This window comes from Anas acuta, chromosome 1, assembly GCF_963932015.1.
Source record: "Anas acuta chromosome 1, bAnaAcu1.1, whole genome shotgun sequence".
Classification (NCBI taxonomy): domain Eukaryota; kingdom Metazoa; phylum Chordata; class Aves; order Anseriformes; family Anatidae; genus Anas; species Anas acuta.
The window spans coordinates 196548472-196565243 of record NC_088979.1 but is presented as its reverse complement, the minus strand read 5'-3'; the positions used below and the strand labels follow the sequence as shown (position 1 = coordinate 196565243).

General features: G+C 40.0%; 1 protein-coding gene across 1 annotated transcript in view; it reads left to right on the top strand.

Annotated features, from left to right (window-relative positions):
- The first annotated feature begins 300 nt into the window (after window positions 1–300).
- SEMA3D (semaphorin 3D) overlaps window positions 301–16772 on the top strand; it is a 143403-nt gene continuing 126931 nt past the window's right edge. The window contains 1 exon segment of the mRNA XM_068669963.1: window positions 301–570. The gene's annotated coding sequence lies outside the window, so the exon portion shown is untranslated.

The following is a 16772-nucleotide window of genomic DNA, read 5'->3' as shown; positions in this document are numbered from 1 at the left end:
TGTGCAGGGCGCATGTAATATTAGGGAGAGATGCTCCTGTTGCAAACACACAGGGGATCCTGCAAGAGCAGGCAAGGTCTGTGGACCAGAGGAAAGTGCCACGAGTGCAGGGGCCTCGTGTGCCCGATCTCAGCGCAGTGGGCATGCTGCTGCCGTGTCCGTGGGTGCGCTGAGCTGCTTTTCACGGAGCAAAATGCCTCCCCGAATACCTCCCGGTGACCGGGGCTGTGCCCGGCTCCGGGAGCAGCAGCAGTGGGTGTGAGGCTGGGTTGGCTGACACACACCCACACGCACACACAGCCACACACACACACACGCACGCCAAGCAGCCCATTTGCTGGAGGGGTGTGCATGTGCGTGCGAGGGAGTGGAAAGGGGTGGCGGGGATGGAGGAAGGGAAGCCAGGGGAAAGTCTGACACTCGGCGCAGAAGGAGCGAGACCCTCCGTCGCCGCCGGCGCCGCCGGGGAGGAGCTCGACTTTCTCGCAACGCCTCCCAAAACCCAGCCACCGGCCCCGGCCCCGCACCGGGCTCACCCCGCACCTCGCAGCCGCTCCGGCTCCCCGGCAGGTACCAGGCGGCCCCCGCGGGACCCCCGCCACTTTGCGCCGCGCTTTGCCTCCGAGGAAAGGGGTGAGGGGGGTGGGGGGGAGGGAAAGTGCATGGGGTCCCTCTCCCCACACACACAGATCCGTGCTCGTTCCCCTCCACTGGGGGCCACCTGCCCGGCTGTCATTCAGCAGCTGGGAGGCGCAGCAGGGATGCGGGGCATCCCCCGGCTCTGCCCCGGGAGAGCAAGCAGAAATGGAGTTTTGGGGTCGGGGCGAGGAGGTTGCAGTTTTGGGGAGCGGGGGTTGAAGGCTGCAGGTCTGGGTGCGGTGCGGAGGGAGGGAGAGGGTTGGGTCCCGCAGCACCGGCACGCTTCTGCTTCGTGTAGGTTTCTGGGGACGATGCAAAGGGCAGGGTGGGGATAGGTGGCTCATGTGCATCAGCCAAACTGTTGCTTGCTGGAAGGGTGGCAAAATCTCTTCTTCCCCGTGGAGTCCACCAGCTCTGCCATGAGCGCGACTCTGCTGGATGTGTCTATCACTTGAAGCAGCAGAGCACCTGGCTGGCCTGGGGTGCTCGGTGGAATGAGATTATTCCTCTTTGGCACAGACAACTCCTCTTTTGCTTTGTGCAATAACACAGAGGGGGGTAAAGCTTCTTGTTTTGCAGCGAATATTACAAAACGAAAGTTGTTGCTACCAGAAAGGACTGTACTGAAGAATCCTAAAACAGACACCTATGTTTCCTTTAATACAAACAAACAAACAAAACACCTTTGGTTTGAAATGGCAAAACTTGTCCGAGAACAATAGAGATCAATAGGGCAATCTGACCATCAGCAGAGAGCACTTCGCAGAGAAAGCAGCAGCTCAGCCCTGCATCTGTGGCTCTTGCAGAGGTCATGAAGATGCAGAGTACAACTTTTGCAAGGATTTTAGCATGCCACTTTCTCTTTTTTACTACTTGACTTGCTGATCTGTGTAATAGCTAGAGTGATTTGATTTTGCTGCTAACCATTAGTATGTGATTTACTATAATGTGAAATATTTTAATGGAGTTTTTCAAGCTCTCATTAGTATAGCTGATGTGACTTTCACCTGCCTTTATTCATCTCATTTAGCTTACTACAGGCCTGATTCAGAAAAGCAGTGGTCATAGTTTCCTGCAAGGTGTGTAGGGGCCAAGGTCATTCCCAACTATCTTTCTGAACTGTCTTTCTGAAGAGGAGTTTGGGTATTTCAAACCATAATTATAGTCTTATTGCCAGACAGAGGTACCCAAATTCTGCAGATGTCATACCTCTTCTTTCTTAAAGTTTCCAAAACAAGTCCTGCTCAGCCTTGATCAGGCAGAGCAGCTTGGCTTCACTTTTATTTGAACTTTATTTTGGCTTGGACATCCAGACTAGCCTGAGATCCAGGAACTAAATTTACTTTCCATCTTCTTGCCACTGGATCAGTCCAACAGGGGTTCTCAGGGCTGGCTGAACAGAGTGGTAGACGCAGTGCTGAAGTACAGATATGTGCCTCCAAACCAGGCAGAGAGCTTGGAGCCCAAGTCTCCCGCAGAGTGTATGAAGGCTCTGCCCGTGGCATGCTTTAACCAGAAATGGAAATAGAAGCTTCACTAGAACCCTTTGCCATGTCTCAAAAGATAAGAATGACTGCTCACGGGACAGTCATCCCAGGAAGACAGAGGTGCCTTCAGTAGTTCTAAGTAAAGTGAATAAATCTCAGAAAGATGGCTGGGCGGGTAGCTGCAGTCAAAGTCCCTTGAAAGGCAATACCTGCTTTAGAGCCTCTTCTCAAGCACCAACCTCCACCTGCTTCTCTGCAGCTGTTGTGCTGACAGCCTATTTTAATTAAGCTAGAATATAAAATGGAAATTCATGTTGTGCACTGTGAAAGTGTCTTTTAAAGTGTTTGAGGATACTGCATTGTTACTACTTAGAGATTCAATAATGATAATCAGGCAAGTCAGCACTGTAAGCACCAATGTATTATGAAAAGCCAAGCCAAAAAATGAAACACTCCCCCAAAATCCTGCCCTTACTTAGGTCCTATCAGGAGAGGCATGATCAGCCTCTCTTTCCCTGTTCTATCACAGAACAAGTGGAGGTGTAACTGTCCCACAAAGTCAGGATTTTTATGGTTTAATTTGCAGAAGGTAATAATCACTGTGAGTTGCTCTGCAAGCATGCTGTTGGCTTAGGGTGGTAAAAATAATGACGTTTTACTGGATTCTTTTTTTAATCTTTGCTCGGTGTTTACTCTGGTTTTACTTTTTTGTTGTTAAAAATAGAGAAATTGTGATCTCAGGTGTCTCTTCACAATGCACCGCTGCAATGTAGACATCCCATTTACCTGAGGCTCTGGAGAGGCTGATTCATTAGCCAGTAATCAGCTGAATTCCCAGCACATACCAGCATTTCTTTGGCTAAAACCCCTAGTGCTGGAATTGGCCACTCAGCCACCTCTGTAGTCTTTGAGGTTTCCTACATGAGGGAATCCTTCGGTGCCGGTTACGCAGGATTTCCCACCGCTCTCTCCTGGCAAGGCAGGCTGCGGGACAGCCAGAGCTATATTTGGCCCATTGTCTTTTTAACATGGAGAAAATGCTTAAGGGGCATGCTGAGTGTTATTAAATCAAATAGATGCGGTAAACGCGTGATATGTTTGTTTTCCTTGTTTTCTGGACGTTTTCCCACTGCAAATAAGCAACAGAGAAGTTCAGAGCAAAGCCATGTCTGAGAGACATACAGTGTGGTGACTGTATTTAAACTATGAGTGAAACAAATTTTTGCTCCATGGATGTGCTATTTTCATCTTTTTTATACTACTGTGTTTCTGTCATGCTTAACACAATTCCCCCCCACACCCTAATATTCTGTCTGGATTTCATGTATTTTATAAACTAAACAATGGCAATGAGTCAGTGCTTAAATCATCCCTATGTAAATTTTTAGCCTTTTTATTTTCCCCTCTCTATCCCTCTGTACTCAGAAAGACACCTCTCTGGTATTGTTATTTGTTTTATGTTTATATAACATATCTGTTTATATGTTATTTTTCACATCTTAGAGGCATGCTGAGTGAATATCCATGTGTTATCTGACAGTGGGTGATAAAAAAAAAAAAAAGAGAAAAAAAAAAAAGCCCTTCTCTTCTACTCTCCCCAGTTTAGATGGATTCAACGTCACATGGAGGGGATCCAGGATGAGTCAGAGAGCAGTACTGTTGTCCAAAATTCCAGTTTGTGTTACAGCTGGGAGGCAGCATTTAGCATCATGTGGATTTATTTTCTTTTAACGGGAACTCCAAAATAATTTATGGAAGTCATATAGCCTAATGAGCAGAACAGATAACAGTAAGCCAAGAAGAACCTGGATTCCCATCTGGGTTGAATCATAGACTCAATTTGACTATCAGTGTGATGGGTGTGGTATTAAAGCCTAGAACATTATATTGACCTTAACCAAATCATTGCACTTCCCTACAGCATAACTGGAAAATGTGATTAAGGTTCAGAGCTCTTCTGGTACCTAACAGTTTACTGAATAGTCAGCTTCACTGCACAGACCAAGCACACTGCATTACAGACATTTATCTGCAACCTAAATTTGCAGGTAGATTCCTAAACAGTTTGGGGTATATATGGCTAAGGATAAATTTGTGCTGTGGATCTTCTGCATACATGGGGACCTGTAACTTGTGAGGACATTCTGTACTGCTTGAATGCCACGCTGTATATTACTCAGCTTTCAGTAACACATATCCCTTTTGAACATTCTTTTTTTTTCTTCCTGTGTTACTGTAAACACAAAGAAGAGTCGTGTGAGCTTTGTCTTTTGATGTGGTCAGTTTAAAAGCTAAACAAATATCCAGAATTAAACTGTTTCCAATCTCGTTGGTCAGTGAATCAGGAGCCTTGCAGGAAGCAGATGTTATGCAAGAGAAAAGAGACTAAAAATTCCTGTAACAACTGAGCACACTCCGATGATATGCTCTTTTCCTTGTTGTTGTTTTGTTATTTATTTTCTTTCTGAGAGGAGAAGGAGGAGGAGGGAAGATACCCATTTTCCTGGAACGTCTCCTTCCAAAACTCCTGAAGACACTGCAGCCCTGAGTCTGATCTCATCTTGCGTCAGCATAACTAAAGACTACATGCACTGGAAACAGAAAGCCTAGGATTAACTGAAAATTATACAAAACTAAGGCTGTCATGAAATGAAAGACTTGCGCCTGTTCACAGTTAATCTGTATTTAGTGACTTCAAGGGATTTAAGCATGTGTTTAAAGACAGACTGCTGTGTAAATGCTCTCTTGAAAGAAGTACTTTCCTAAAGTCTAAATCTAGAGTGAGATCAAGTCTTTTAAAAGTTAAGTGCAGTCCTGAGGGCTGATGTGGCCAAATATTCCAGCATAATCTTGGCTAGAATTTTAACATTTTGAACAGCTAGATCTAATGGTATGTGCCTACCTAGCTTGTTATATTCCCCTGGAATTTATCAATGACACACTCCATATAATTGTGGTTACTTTTTGTCCGTTTAAAATCCTTTTTTGGTTTTGCAAGGGAAAGACTGCAAAGAGGGAGAATGTAAAAAATTCTTGCTCAACCCAAACCAAAAAAACTTTTTTTTTTTCCTTCCACAATGAAGAATTAAAACAATGTCTGTTGCTCTCATGCTTTATGTCAGAATCTCTGCTAAATAATAGTAAGAAGGAATATGATGAATTTTTCATATGGAACTTATTCCCTGTAATTTTATAATGCACATATGTGAGGTTTTATGAAGACTTATACTAAAAGGCTTTAGAAGAGTATAATAAAGGAAAATTGTGTTTGTAACATCCTTTGGAATCAAAAGAGCTGAACAGCTACAGTTAACAGAGTAAATAAAATGAAGAGGCAATGACAAATAAGATTTACAGAAAACAAAACAAAACAAAACAAAACAACCAACAACAAAAAACACAACTCCAGCTATAAGGTTGTGCCCCTATTTGTCTGACTTTCTTTACAGTCTGTGCCATTGCAAGGTGTAACATTCTTATGTCCGGTCTCTGACTTCTGAAAGACACGTTCCACCTGCATATAAAATACTTTTTTTTTTTTTTTTTTTTTTTTTTTTTTTTAAGGCAGGTGTCTGAGAACCTTTATTAAGGACATAAATAAATCTTCAAAGCTACTAGATTATGTTCAAATTACAGTGTGATTGTGCACCTCTGAAGATCTGTTGTTGTTTAAGGAGAGAAGACACAGTTGGGGTCAAATTATTTGCATCTGTTTTCCAAATTTCTTAAAACTTTGTTTTTTCACTCTAAAAAGGACTGTGGTAGTTTTACTTGGGTGGGCAGTTGAGTTTCACCATGGTAGGAAGTGCAGATAAAGTAGGCATATAAAGTATTGATTTATTACTTCTGTTTCATCATAGAATCATAGAATATCCCAAGCTGGAAGTGACCCATAAGGATCATCATGTCCATCTCCTGGCACCACACAGGTGCCAAAAGTTTACACAAAAGTTTAGACCATGTGACTAAGTGCACAGTCCAATCACTTTTTAAATTCAGACAGGCTTGGTGAAGTCACTACTTCACTGTTCCAGTGTGTTCTGCTGTTCCAGTTGCCTGTTCCAGTGTGCAATTACCCTCTCAGGTGCATAGTCATTAGTTGCAAAGCAGGGTACTTTTTCTCATTCAGAGAAGGTCATAATAATTTATTAGTAGTGCAGTAACATTGGTCCCAGTCCATAGTGAAGATCCCTGTTGGTAATGTAATGAAGGTCCTCTCGTGTTGAGCACTGGTGATGTATCTAATTAAACAAACAAACAAAACCACTTACAACCAAAATGTAGGGGAAGAGTCATCAAGCACAAAAGACTGAGATGAGGGTTCCTCAAGAAAACAAGTAACAAAAACTGTTTTATTTGGTAGAATAAACAGAGGTCTCAGCCTGTTTTTCTGTTGTTGAATAGAATAAGCATCAGGGCAAAGTTGAATTTATAATGGCATTATGAGATCCCCTATTGTGAAAGATAAATAGCAAATTTGGCCTAATGCCTCAGTAAATTAATTACATTGAATTAACCTGACTTTTGATTCCAGTGACCTCCTTGGTTTAGCAGATTAATTTCTGAACAACGCAGCTTCAAAGAATCCACTTTATTTTGTGGAGGTATATTATGGCAAAGTTAGAGGATTTTCTAGAAGCACAGAGTCTCCACATGAACAAATCTGGAATTCTTGGATCCATTGAACCATGTAATATTTTGAGTTGGAGACTCTAAGCCTTTGTGTTTCAACTGGAGCAGAACTTGTCTTCAAAAAAAAAAAAAAAAAATCTACTAGAAATACTATGCAGAAACACAAATCTAAGAGGAAACAGAAAATATATATTTTTTCCTTTTTTTTTTTTTCTTTTATTTATCTGTGGAGCAGACACACTGCTTTTTATCTGGTTTTCACATATCTGAGCACATTAATAGTACAGACGGTGTCATGTCATTTGCTAAAAGCAAAAATACTGTAAGTCATTTATCAGTAGGAAAAAGACTATTCAAAGAACATAAATCCAAGGATAAAGCTCAGCTAATAAAAGCAGATATATCTATTACCTATTTTCCTCCCCTAAAACTGAAATGTAACACTATTTTTAGGTAACAAGTTGTTGGTTTTTTGTTTTGTTTTGGGTTAATGGTTCTTTAAATCTGCATGTGTTCATTTCAGAGTTATAATTAAATAAAATACGATTCCTGAATGGGATCCTGCAAAAATAGTCTTGAGTGAGGGGTTTTGTAATGGTCATATTAATTATAGGAAAACTATCCAAAAAGAGGTGGGCTTTAATTTAACAACAACAAAAAGTACTTTACAAGTCCCAGTGTTGGGATATAGTCTGGAGCTGAGAGTCAAACTTCTGCTGAAGCCTGGAGAAGTGGAGAGTGTCCTTGGGAATGATGGTAGCAGAGGACAATCATTGTGTTGGAGAAAAAAAAAAAAAAAGTTATAGCAAGCTGCATCCTCAGTTGGTGTAAATTAGAGATACATAATTGAAATTAATGGAGTGGTTAGTGGTTTGTAATAGGTAAAGGCTCTTATCTCTTCAGAAGGACTGAGTAGCTCTAGCTCTAAAAGCTGAAAAGGAACATCAGAGATTTAAATAAACTGTATATACTGAAAGCATTTTGGGGAGTAAAATTATAAAGAGAAACCAGAGACTCAAGTACTGAGCAAGAGTCTTGTGCACTGACCGGCTGATTGTGGCAGGATCCCCAAAAGTCAGAAGTCTTGAGGGATGACTGCAGAAGCCATCTTGCAGGAAGTTAGGAAAAACATTTAAGTCCTGAGCCACAGATTTAAATGCCTAAGTTCATTAGGGATCCTTAGTCATGAGCTCTACCAGCAGATAGCTGTCTATGTAGGGTCAGATGTTTTCTTGTGTCAAAAATAAAATAAATGAATAATAAAAATAAATAAATAAAGGGCTCTAGTATATATTTCAGTGCTTGAGGAACCTTCTTTTGTCTGAGGTGGCACAGAAGTGCAGATTTTCCAGTGCGTGCCTGAGCAATGCTGTTTCTTGTGCTTGGGAGTGTGGCTTTCTCAGCTGTTGTGGGTATCAATGGCTTAACAGAAAGGGTCCATGGCTTGACATGGTGGTTAGAGCACCGTCTTTCAGGGACTTATATTTCTGGACCTGCTCCAATTAATATTTTGGAAATAGGTGGTAATATTTCCTGATTGATACTGAACTACACTATTGAGTCCCACTAGCACAATACCACCTGTCCCTGAAGGAGGGTGCTAACCTCAGGGCCCGTGGATAAAGTGTAATGGGAGAGATAGGTATTGTTCTGGTGTCAGTCTGTGGGAGAACTTGGTACCGTTGTGGCCCAGCCTGGGCTTGCAAGTAAGGTGGGCAGAACAATGCCTCTTTTCAAACACCACAAACACTGAACAGCTTGAGACAATCATGACCTCGTTGTATGTGCACCCAATAATCTGGTGCCATGGGGGATATGCTGCTAAAAAAGTTTGGATGCATACAAAGCCTTGGTAGGTAGTCTATATATTGGTTTCTAATACTGAACCTGGCTGGCAGAAGAGTCAGTTAAGGTCACAAATCCCTGTTATTAATTCAATCTTTCAGCTAAAATAATTTTAATAAGCAAGGGTGCTTTACATAACTACTGCCTGAATCATGGTCTCTTGAACTGATGTCATATATGACATCAAACCTTTGTTAGAACAGAGGTTTTCTAAGACCTGATGAAATCCAAGGTGTTCTTTTAAAGACTCAATTTGTTCTTTCATGCTGAACTCCAAATTTGAAAGCTTGGAGGAAAAGCTAACCAGAAGTAATATTTTAAATGTCAGTCTCACGTAACTGTGGAATAAATGACAGAATTGATGCTTCTAAGAGAATTACTAACATTGTCCATGTTTAAGGATCTTTTAGGTCCTCTTTCTAGAGGAAAAGGTGCATTTACTTCTGCTGTATTGTGCTGTCCATCTTTTTAAGATGAGTTTCCTGAGTAATACTGTTTGCAGTATAAAGATTTGTTCTGGAATTGCTACTCTGTGGTTATAGTCCTCTAGTGACATCTACAAAAAGCAGACATATATTATATCTCACTAAGCTGCCTCAGCTTGAAAAAAAAAAAAAAGTAAAAAATGTGTCTATGGTAAATAATTATGTCATGCAGATAATGCATACACTGTTCAGTGAAATTAAGGGAGATTTTACATGGGAAGAATTTATATCATCAGATCAAATCATTATAGACTGCTGAGGGTGAAGGCTAATTAAACTCAAAAACTAAAATATATGTGAGTGGGGAAACAATAGACTGGTATTTCTATGGTATCCCTCTGAATATTTCTGTGTCTGCTTACCCCCTCCAAAAAATAATAATATATATATATATATTTCTAACTACAGATTGGATATTATTATGTTGTGATCATGAGCTGAAGCTCCTGTGCCTTTGCTACAATTCATTCCTTTCCTGAAAGGCAGCACAAACACCAATATGAAACTATTACCACAGTGATTTATTTCCTCAACCATGTTTAAAATCAATGCTGGATACTTACTATATGGATGAATTATTGCACTTTGGTTCTTGGTAATGACAACTTTTCTTTTTTTGTTACTTTTGGTAATTACAACTTTTCTTTATTTGTTGCTGTTGTACATTGACATGTAAGGATGAAAAATAAATACTTAGGCACAAAACACTGCTGAAAGCTCGAATGCCAGTTTCTGCACTTTTTCACAGCCTAAGAGAAAAGCAGGAGTTACATGCAGTGAACAGGGTAGGGAGCTTGTCTCTCTTAATCCCAAACATCTGTTTTGAAAGCTAAAAAAATACAAATAAAAAATAGCAGAATGAAATTGTCATATTCAGTTTACCATCCTAGGTGAGATTTTGCTTGTTTTATCCCTGGATTTTCTATTGCTCTGGGCCTGTGCTGGATGCCAGCCTGTCCTGTGGTACAGCTTCATTCCTCCCAGCTGGAATTGCCCATCCTCACCTCTTTGCTGCAACAGGTCTCCAGGTGGTTTTGAGGTACAGGACATCCTGCTCCAACCTCCAAACTCTTCTCCCCTCTGAAATTTCATTTCCTTCCTGCTCCAGTTTAACATGCGCTAGTGCTTTAATATAAAACTCCCAGCAGGATACACAGTTAATTCCCAGAAATGGCTCTGACATGATGAAAAAACTTCACACCCTGAGAATACTCTGCTCAGTAGCAATATTGCCTGTGTGGTGTTAACAGATTTCAGATTTCAGGTCTTGTGTCAGGTTTTTTGTGACAATAGTAAAAATGCCTTTGTTTTTGATAGCATTAATGCCACTGATATCACAGGCACAGCTGTTCTGTTGTTGGTCAGTGCTGAAATATGGATAGCAATTTTCTTAGTACAGACAGGCTGTATTTTTATTTTTGTCCTAGGTTATCAACGTGTTTTAATGGGACTAAAATCTGCCTTAATGAGTGATGTTAAAAAACAAAACAAAACACCTTTCCATCCATTGTCTTTTCCTTCCTCCCTTCCTTCCTTTCACTGCATGCAATGTAAATGCCACTTAAGTGATGTGAGAAGAACATTTTGGAAAGTGTTTGAATTCATTATGTTTTGTTTTCCATCCAGGAATTCACATGACACAAAGGAAAGTGGTATATGACACCTTCAAGATAAACTGTTAGACTGTCTATAAAGTGTTGCAGTCATCTTTATAAGTGAAATGGCATGTGCGGCCAGAGTAACTGGGACCAAGTGACTTCATTTACAAGTAGCATTGTTATCTGTGGTACAAGCGTCAGCAGAGAATACCATGGTCAATTGTGATGTCCTTGGGGGAAATCTCACAAGGCCTTGCAGTAGGTAATGTAATATTCCTACTGTCTGTTTTCATTCTTTTCTCAACAAAATAGTATTTTGATGCTTGGAAGGAATGACCCATTTTAAATTGTACTGTCTCTCTTCATTCATCTTTGAGCCACATGGGAGAAGAGGTGTGAGCACAAGTGGTTAAAAGTTGAAAAGATGCTGCCAGAAGATGGAGAAATCCATGATTGGCATCTGTGGAAATAAAGACTGTTCCATAGATCTACTGGGGCCCTGAGGGTGTTACGTTCAGATGGGTCATTGCCTCAGTCATTGCCTCCCATGTTTTCTTCTAGAAGATCTGTAGCTTTTTTCGAAGTAGTTTTCTTAGATCCCACTGAACACTTGTATTCTGAGCTTCAGATATATTACATTATGGAAAGCATTCCAGGCTTAACATGCATATATGCCACCACTCAGAAAGGAAACCCAGAGATACTGTGGAGGCAGCAGCAATCGCTCAGAGCTCTTTGCACATGCTCAAGATGTGGCCTCAGTCCTGTGGTGGTTTTTTTTTTTTTTTTTTTTTTTTCCTTGTGTATCTGCTGTCTTTTCTACCTCCTGCTTTTCTCTTAGGCTGGCACAGAAAGTCCCAAAATAGGCATTTGAGTTTTTGGCAGTGTTTGTTGCCTAAGTATTATTTATTCCCTACAGAGATATGGTGGTGATTTGTACAGTTTTGAAGCAGTGTGTTCCTCTTGTGTTTCACATAATGTAGTTTGGGAACTCTGATGCAGAACAAACATGTTTCTTTGTTCTGAAGCTGGCCGGTTGGACAAAATTTTATCATTTTGGTGTAGGAGGCTTATCGTTTTTAATTTCAGAAGACAAGTGCAGCTATACAGTAGAAAGGATGTTGCTTTGTCTCATGTGCTTGCTGTCCACAGATACTGAATCCTACCTGGAAATTAAGTACTAATTCATAAACAAGCTACTGGATCCAACATAAAGGCAAATGTGTAAAGTTCTGCAGTCTGTTTAATATAGGAGTTGGTTATATTTCCCTCTAATAATATTGTCTAGAAAACCATTCACAATTATTTGAAAATCTTGCTTGAAAGAGGTATGATATTTTTACCTGTATGTTTCCCACAAGCTATGCTTATAATTTCTAAAACAAACTAACAAACAAAACAAACAAACAAACAAAAAGACAAGAACATGACTTTGATGATAATTCAAAGTTGATATAGTATTGTTTTGACTAACTACAGTTCAAGGTTGTTGTCCTGGAAGGGGAGAACTACACTTGTGCTACACCAGAAATTGTTCTACCATGTTCTTTGGACAGTGTGAGACCATCAATTCTGCTTTTCTGTTTCACTGTACTGAAATAATTAAAAAAAAAAAAATAAAAAAATCAGCTAAGATAAAATGAATAGAGCCTATTTTAAAAATCGACATTTTACCAAGATCGAAGTCTCAGAGGGGTCAGGGGACGTGCTTAGCATTCAGCACTTTTCCCCAGGATTATTCTAAGAAACACGTATCACCCAGTACTGAAGCCTGCTCTGGTCTGATAAGGTTTGTCTACATGCGGAAGTCAACATGCTGTTAAACTAAAATGACAGTGTACAGCATGTATCTGCTTCACACTAACTCTCTGCATGATCTGTCACAGGGTACATGTTCTAAGTCTGCTCTCAATGTGAAGTAAGCTGTTTTCTAATTAAAAGCCTTCAAATATGTGATTGCAGAGTAGTCAGTATGCTGCTAATTGGTGTCATCTTATGTTTGGACTCTCTCGTTGACAAGACCTAAATATTTCAGTTTTAAGGTCTTGGTCAGTTATTTGTAAATGTGTAACAAACAATATTTGTGTACTGTACTGTGATACAGAGTGCCCAGATGTTACATTTCAGAACAGGACTCTGTGCTTATTGAAGTGAATATACTATTTTCACTTATTTTAATAAAAGCTCCAAAGTTATGTTCATGTTTTTACTTGTTTCACAATAACACTTAAAAGTCCAACCTGGAAATTTTTCCCCATTCTACTATTCCTGGTATTAACATTTAAGGATCATTTAGAGAATAGTAATAAAAACGAAAAAGGAGGCACTGAGTCAGGTTTGATTTATGAGGAAAAGTTAAAGGATTTCAGTGTACATAGTTTGATTGAGTTTGACAAAGAAGAAGACATGACTTTAAATGCTTCAGAAATTTAATTCCAAAAACAACAGAGGATTTGATTAATGTTAAGGACATTCCAAAGGTTAAGATAGCAGCTCAGGGGACTTGGGGTTCCATGATATACGTCTATGATATACGTTCTTAGGCAAGTCATTTCTGCTTAGATCCTAGCAAATTCCTATAGGCACCCAACTGCAACTTCTTTGTCATCATATTTGGGTGTTAATCAGATGATACTGAACAGCACCTAATTTAGACAATTAGCTTGTTAAAAACCTTTGTGTGTCTGGATCTTGACCTCTACCTGCCTTGGATCTATATGTCTGTAAATGGGTAAAAATTACCCTATGTCATAAAAAAACAGAGCAAGAATAATGGGTTCAGAAAATATGGATGATCAGAAAATGTAAAAATGGGAGTCATGCAGATATAATAAGCAAAGAGAAGTTCCTTCTCTTATATCTCATAAAACAATTCAGGAAGTCTTTTATTAAAAACTAACTACAAGATGGAGCTCCCACTTCTCCATTTTCTGGTATACAGTCCTTGTACAAACTAGAAATAGACCAAAAGTGTTATGGTGAAGATGCTACCAATGAATACTGTATCAAGTTAGATCTATATTTCCCAGGTTACCTAACCCTACATTTGAAAATCAAGGCCTTTATAAGTAAAAGGGAGCTGAGCAATTTAGGAAATCTATCCCTATTGTCTCATGCTTTAATACAGAATCCATATGCTAGTTGGAAATATCTCTAGGAGGTATTTAGTAGGAAACAGCTACCTTTTAGAAAATGACACTCAGAGAATATACAGTTATGGGCAGCATGAGTTTAAAGAAAAAGAAATATATAAAAAAATGAGAATTATTTGTAGGAGAGGTACGAAAATTCTGGACGCTTCTATCAGAGCTGCTGAAGATCCATGTGCAAAGAATCTGTAAGATGTCGGGGCTCTGTGGAAAAGTTGATCAATAAATACTCATGATGGAGATCAATATGACCCATCTGAAGTCCCTGCTAACCGATGCAAGTGCACAAGTTTGCATTTCAAAGAAAAAGGAGCTATTTGTTTATTCTGCTGTAGGCTGTGCTCAGCAATAAGAGCCCTCCCTAGCACTATTACTTTTGTTACCCTGCAGGACAGCAACATCTCTTCGTGAGGTTTACTCTTTTTGGTTTGCACTCTTCAAAGAAAAGTCCTGCTTTCATGCTTTGTCCCTTTTGTTTTGGTAGCTCCCACCTCCTCCTTACACAGCTGGACTCTTATTTCTCTCACAGTTACTTGTTGCTTACCTACTTTATGTTTTCTGCAGGGAAGGGAAAGAGAGCATCCCCTTGCTATTCACCCCTTATCTTCTTTCTCATCTATTGACAAAGAGGCATTGGTAAAGTGAGCAATTGGACCCTCCTAACAACAAAGATCTGGTGTCAGAGAGCCTGTGGTTACATCTGGGCTAGACTTATAGTTGAGAATGTCTCAAACATTCCGAATTCAGAAGAACAAAATGTGTTTGCAGATGTTTGTTTGTATTTTTTTTCCTTGACCTTGCAAACCTAGTACCTATTGCTAATCAGAGATCAGCTGTTGTAAGGACTTAGAGGGGGATATGAGGTTTGCACAAGGGATCTAATCACTGTGGGGATCTTGTCTGGGTATGGAACAATCCTGGCTCAGATTAGGATGTGAATTTTATGATTCTATGATTCTATGAAATAAGAACTCTCTCACTGATGATGAGTAGTTGGAATACAAGACTCTGAGCTTAAAGCCCACTGCAAATGTCTGGCCGTATTCAACCTCAGAAAGACTCTGGCAGTAAGGTGTATGGGACATGTACCTACATCTGGCTCCCCATACAGCCTGGACATGGACCAAACATTGTTACTGTATGCTTTTACTTGTTCCCACTGCAGAAACTCAGATGTCTGGGACACTTACTTTCTGAACTGTTAAGGCATAAGGGAGTAAAGGTGGAGATTATATGAATTGCACTAAGACCAGTTTATTGCTGGGTTCCCTCAATACCCAGAAGTCCTAATCCTTCATGTAAGAGACTCCAGACCTGTGAATTCAGATCACCTGCTTTATGCTGTAATTCAGGGGTTTTGAGTCACCCTCTCTAGATACCTACAACATAGAGAAACAGAGAGAAAGCGGACTACAGTGACAGGAATGTCACATTACTTATATATAGCTAATTAGCTGCTGTGTTCTGCTTGTTACTTTTATTTTTAATAACTTTATCATATTTTGCTCCCTCTGACTGTTTAATCCATTTGTTGTCATTCATCAGGCATTTAGAACACAAAACGACAAGGGCAAAGGACTCTTGTATCCCCATCACAGTATTTGCAGCACTATGGGGTCCTGCCCCTGACTGGGGCCTCTAGGCACTATCCCAGTATAAACAATACATAAAAATAGATCAGCAAAGTAACATCCATCAAGAAAACCATACAAAGACCTAAATAGTGTTTTACTATTGAATTGCTCTATTGTCTCATGTGTGGTTCACGCAACAGCTTGCTGTAGTTTTCAGAGTTAGAAACAGAAGACCAATCATACAAAGCCTTATATCAATGGGCTATGTGTGGGGAGCTTGGGGGAGATCTATAATTACTAAAATAGGGAAGTGCGCCAAAGACAATTTACAAGTATGGGGAAGAATGCATCTTTTGTGATGTTCAGGACTTTATCAGGTTTATTTTGGAGGTTTTCCAAGATTAATAGCAGAAAACAGCCAAAATTTTTAAAGTGAAGCAATCAAACCAAATTTCAGCTGCAGGAATAGCTGCAATAGCCCAAGGGTTTGCAGTTGCTTCCGCTCTTGACACAGCGCTGATTGTTCATGCCGCAACAGGTAGGATCACATTAAGCAAATCAATTTATCTCAGTGATGTAGACAGCTTTTGAGGTGTATAAGGGCAATACTTAATAGAAATGGGTATTAATAATATTCCTATTTGTATTTGAAACCCTTGTTTCTAAGCTCATCCACTCTCAGAGCCTCGCTAGACTACAATATGTCCAAATAGCATGAGTTAAAACTCCCCTGGACAAAAATGATCAAGTATGTTAGGGAACAAAGATATATCACAGGAATGATGTATTACAATCCTCACGCAGCTTTGAGTCATGAACGTAGAGTGATTTGCTGTTGCATAGTTGTAGATTATTATTCCTCGCAGTGGATTTGATGGGATTTTGATGGATTTGGGGAGGTATAAATGCCTTTGATAAATCCATGTCACTAAGGATATTGTGACAGTAGAGCTTATAGCACCAGTTCTCAGATGCTTTGTGAGAGAAATTGATTCTAGTGTTGCTCTCCATGTTGCTCTCCACTTTCAGTGTAAACGTGCTTCAGTGCAAGTACGTTTCTACTGGGCTCCAGTACATTTCAAACTGACTCCAGTTTGGCTCAGAGCTCCATGTCTGTTTGGCAACCCCAGCTGAGGTCTCCGAGAAGCAAGCTGGGAGTATCTAAACTAAGATGGTCATATAGATTCTTCATTTAATCAGCAGAGAGGCAGATATTTCAGATTCCTGTCCAAGAATTCTGAAGTGGCTGAGAAGAATCAGCTCCTGAAGTGCCCCTAATGATTAGTCTTTAAATGCCAACTAGATGAACTTACACTTATTTTTTTTTTGAAGACTAAATTTAGGATGGACAAATCACAGTATT